This window comes from Triticum urartu, chromosome 6A (assembly GCF_056163025.1).
Source record: "Triticum urartu cultivar PI428250 chromosome 6A, HENAU_Tu73, whole genome shotgun sequence".
In the NCBI taxonomy this organism is placed as follows: Eukaryota; Viridiplantae; Streptophyta; class Magnoliopsida; order Poales; family Poaceae; genus Triticum; species Triticum urartu.
The window spans coordinates 52,272,526-52,277,794 of record NC_141878.1 but is presented as its reverse complement, the minus strand read 5'-3'; the positions used below and the strand labels follow the sequence as shown (position 1 = coordinate 52,277,794).

The 5,269-nt window shown below is 45.9% G+C and overlaps 1 pseudogene; it reads right to left on the bottom strand.

Moving 5' to 3' along the window:
- On the bottom strand, positions 1–2,993 carry LOC147963855 (uncharacterized; annotated as a pseudogene).
- Positions 2,994–5,269: the final 2,276 nt, after the last annotated feature.

Below are 5,269 nucleotides of genomic sequence, written 5' to 3'. Positions count from 1 at the left end.
TCACCGTGTAGCCTTCCCTAGCCACACACCTTGACACATCGCAGCTGCAGCCGCAATATACTCTATTGCATCAACTGCGGGTGCTTTGCTCTTCTTGCTTAGCTCAAGACGAGGTTTCATTGAAGCATCAACTGGATTGCAATCTTTCATGCCACGGCTTTGAAGTACCTTCCTTGTGTATACCTCCTGGCATAGTGTGATCCCCTCCGGTTTTTGATGTTCCTCCATCCCGAGGTAGTAACTCAAAATACCAAGATCATCCATCTTGAAAAGCTCCTTCATTTGTAGCTTGAACTTTGCAATCACCTCTTCATCTGCTCCGGTAATTAATAGGTCGTCGATGTAGATGCCAACTAGTAGACGATCCCTTCCTTCACCTCTCTTGTACATTGCATGCTCTAGTGGGGCTTTCTCAAATCCAAGAGAAATCAATATTCGATCAAGTTTGATGTTCCACTCCCGAGGTCCTTGCCATAGCCCATACAAGATTTTGTGTAAGTTCAGTACCTTGTGCTCTTCTCCCTCTTCGATGAAACCCGGTGGTTGATTAACATACACATATCCTTCGATCTTGCCGTTCAAAAACACGGAGTTTACATCCATGTGATGTACTTTCCATGATTCCTGAGCCGCGAGAGCGATGAGTAATCTCACCGACTCCATCTTTGCAATGGGAACGAACACTTCTTCGAAGTCCACACCTTCCTCTTGCACATACTCTTTGGCTACAAACATTGCGTTGTGCTTCATGCATCCTTCAACATCTTTCTTGACCTTAAATTCCCACTTGAGCTCCATAGCCTTTTCATTGTTGGGAAGATCCACAAGCTCCCATGAATTATTGTCATGGATCGACCCCAACTCTTCTTTCATAGCATGACGCCAACACTCCTTCATATTTGCGTCCACAAATTCCGCCGGTTCCTCGGCGCTTGCTAGACACCGTCGTCCACTCCCTTTCACTTTTACCGGGTCAAGCCTCCGAAGAGTTGTCTCCGGATATGGGTGTAACATCGGCTGTAGATGATCAGTTGTAGATGAGTGTGTCCTTTTCTCCTGTACCAACGCAGGTGACGCAAGTGCAAAATTAACTTCTTGCACTGCTGATGATTTTGTTGGTGCAGCTGGGGTCCTTTCCAGCGCACCTGCTCCTTCTAGCCCATCTAATAGGCTTTCACGTGGTGGTGAGTTTCCTTGTAAAGCTACTGTACATTCCTTGTACGTACTGCTTCTACCTTGGGTTGTGGCTGTGTTGCCATCTTCAGCTCCAGCAACTAGGCTGCCAAGCGCGCTCGCTGAGAGGGCAACGCTCCTTCCTGACGTGTGGAATGTAGCGGGCTTTGCTGCCGCGTCCCGTGTCGTGGCATCTGACGCGATGCCCGTGCTCACCAGGCTACCTGACACCATGGACGCAACGTTGCTCCTTGCCGTTTCTAGCGTCATGTATGCCCAAGGTTGTCAGAATCGCGATTCTGTTAGACGATTCTACGACTTTACGATCCAAACTAACCCCTATAATTCTACGACTTTAGTTCTTAGAATCTATGTTTCTACGATCCTGATAGTGAAGATTCTACGATTTGCGATCCTACCATCGAAGCTCCGATCCGATTCAAAATCACGATTCTGACAACCTTGTACGCCCAACACTCTCCTGGTCCGAGCAACACATCTTGCCGTGCGTCGTTTCCTCCTGGCGGAACCTCACCTGTCTGGCTCGTGTCGTGGTCTTCTGACGCCATGACTTTGTCTGAAGTCAAAACTTTTGTGTCCCTCTTCCGGTCACCTACGGACCTCTTCTCCAGTTGACCAACACTGAGACTGCTTCTCCATGGTCGAGCACACGCAGCTATTGCTGCATCCGCTCCAGCAAAGTTGGCACTTATGCCCGTAACATCAACATAAATTTCGGAATCACCCCCCGCATCTGTAGCTTTGACACGAGTTTCCGAACCATAATCTTGATGGCAAACTTTTTCTTCCGCAAGCTCGACAATTTCTTTAGTCAACACTTGTGAGTCTGGATCCTCCTCGTCCACGAGTTCGCTCATCAATATCATGTCACCATCATCTCCTTGCTGGGCAATGAGCGCCTTCTGCTTCGGTGCTTCCTCGCAGTCAGCCTTGAAGTGGCCGAGGAGGCCACAATTATAACATCTCACTTTCCTGATGTCAAACTTTCTTCTCGATGGTGGTGCAGCCTCATTGTCTGAGTCGACATCCGAGTCGGCGAAGTTCTTTCTCACCGAACGCTGCTTCCCCTTCTTTTTGCTGCTGCCCGTGGATCCGCCTTGCTTTTCCTTTGTCAAAGCGACCCACTGCGCCCTTGTGAGCATCACAAGCTCGTCGTTCCTCCCGTCCCCAATACTGTACCGCATCCGCTCATCGTGAGCCTTGTACCGTCCGACAAGATCATCGATGGAGTCGCGAGATCAACGCACTGCTCGATCGCTGTGACAATTTGCAGGTACCGGGGAGGGGCCGCGCGTAAGAACCGCCGGACAACCGAGGCATCCGTGAGGTTCTCCCCAAGCGCGCGAATCCGATTGACGAGAGTAGCCACCCGTGAAGCGAACGCATCCACGGACTCATCATCGCCCATGACCAAAGTCTCGTAGTTCCTTAGGAGAGTTTGGAGATTCGCTTGCTTGACGCGGGTGTCCCTCGAACATGAGCTTCAGCGTATCCCACACCTCCTTCGCCGTTGCTTTGGCGATTAGGTGCTGGAGGACATCCATCGGCATTACCGAGTAAATCGCCGACGCCGCCTGCCGATCCTTCCGGTGCTTGGCTCACTCCTTCTTGAACACGTCGCCTCCGGGATCCACCGCGTCCCGTAGCTCGTTGGCGCGGAGACCACACTTCATGAGGGCCTTCCAGACCCCGATGTTCTCACGATCAAACCGTGGATACGACGAACTCATCGGAGCAGCAAATACTTTAGCCGCACCGGAGTACTCCGCCAGCTGCTTGTTCTTCTCGTCGTCCGCCATGATCCTCTGTTACTAGAAGATCAACCTTGCTCTGATACCAATTGTTGGCCCAGACCCGACACAGAGTACTTTCTGGTGACGGTGATACGACCGACGACGAAGCAAAGCGACGCTGACTGTCTTGGTTTCTGCCCCAAGCTGGCTCGACCGTTCTTGATCAATTGACACCGTAGCCTGCGATGTGCACGTACAAGCTAAGCCTCCAATCTAGTTGATTGATTCCGGCCGAAACACAAGATGCACGTACGCACACAAGTCTAGATTGATAGCAAGAGGAACGTGTCGTTCCTGCTACTTCTTTATTGCTTTGATGTGTTAGATTACAGGGGCCAGGTACATGTATATATACTAGTCTAGAACTAGCTACCAACATGACCGGATCGGTCAGGACTACTAGTCCTAGTTGAACTAGGAATCCTACAAGATCACGTACACCTGCCGTGTACTAATTCATGTTTAAGTGTAAAGGGGGGGGGGGGGGGGGGGGGCTAAGATTAAATTCCCCTCTTACCTTTAAAGGGTAAGTTTTATCTGGTCCAAGATACATGTTGCTATGGTTTTTATACAGCTAATCTCTTCAATTTTGGTCGCTAATGTTTAATAATTTATATTGAATATGTAATGCAGTTGACATGCCTAGAGTCATTTGTTCATCATAAACACTGATTTCATTTGAGTAGTGGTATTATTTTTTATACTGTGTAGAGTAAACAAATATTTATTTCAGACGGAAGGAAGTTTTACCTGAACTAAAACAGCGTCACTTATTTCTGAACCGCGGGAGTATTAATTAATAAGATGATGCATGAGGCTTGAGGCTTCTACTGCATGAATTTTATCAATTTTGATTTGCCACTGACTGTCTAGCTTGTATGTTACTACAAATTATGCCTATTAGCTTCGACTTTGTCATAGTCTAGGCAGTTCAGCATTTCCCACTAAGGCTCTAATTGAGATATCTGAACCACTTTTTTTAGCTTCCACTGAGATCTGATGTAGCCAAAGGCTTGAGAATATGTTGACAATATAAGTTGAAGTTGTGCCACTACAAATTAACTTTTCTCCTATTGGTTTTTCCAATGACGCTGAGATGATTCAGTTTTCTTTCGATATTCTTTTCTACGATGGTGGAGCTAATGTTTTTGTGTTTTGAGTCATTCAAAAATTTGTGAGATATAACTTAGTACATATATTTCCCTGACTGACTGACATCGATTCCTCCACAGGTATCTATCGTTCCATTCTGGTGGCTGACACGCAGAAATGGCTTGTTGGGTGAAGGTTCTTCCATTTTGTGGGCTCCACTCAGATCAGAAATTGACCTTTTATGTATCATGCACCGTTGAACTGTGATGTGGACTTCGTAGGAGGTCATCGCTTAATTTTCTTACTCCCCTGTATCATCAAATATCGGTAGACAAATAGTCGACTGACATGAAGGCGCAATGGGTTGCTTCAGTTAATACCTTTGAGGCTTTGTTTGCTTTATGCTTGCACGATGAGGCAAGCCGACCTTCAGAGTATCTTGCTTGCATTTTGTCTTTGGGTTCATCTTCTTGATGCTTTTCGTCTGATTATTCTCCATGTTGCCATGGTTTCTGTACAGTTCTAAATTTCTTTGATTTTGGCCACTATGTATATTTAACATTTTATAATTTATATTACTCACATGATTAAAGAAATGGCACGACAATATTAATCATAATAACTGCTTTCGACCTGAGAGCTGTCAAAGTATAGTCTTTTTATGCGGTGCAGTTAAAGATGAAAGACATCTATTTTGGACTGAAATAATTAACAAAACGAAGTATACGATCCCTTGCTTGAGGCTTGTACTGCATGAATTTTATTAATCTCCATTTTCTACCTTAGTAGCTCGTACGTTTCTTAAAACTACTACAGACAGATGCATGTTTTATTCTCCACAAGCCCTTCAACTGTCTATGACGACAGTGAATATTTTAAATGGTTTCATAAGCTAGGGAGTCCAGCATTTCCCTCACTCATGCATTTGAACAACCGCTTATATTGTAATCAGATGCAGGCAAAGACTTGAGAACATGGGAGTACTCTAGTCATACAAAAGTTGTTTCTTCTGATTAATATGAAACGAAACAACTACGTGTACGACGCCTGCTGTATGATCTGAGTATGATGAGTGATCCGATGGTGCCCTACAATTTGCTCCAATGCATGAATGGTTTGTTCAGTAGTATCGGACGAAAACATCGTACTTATAGCATCATTCTAGTTCAAACTGGTTTGACTGATGACAT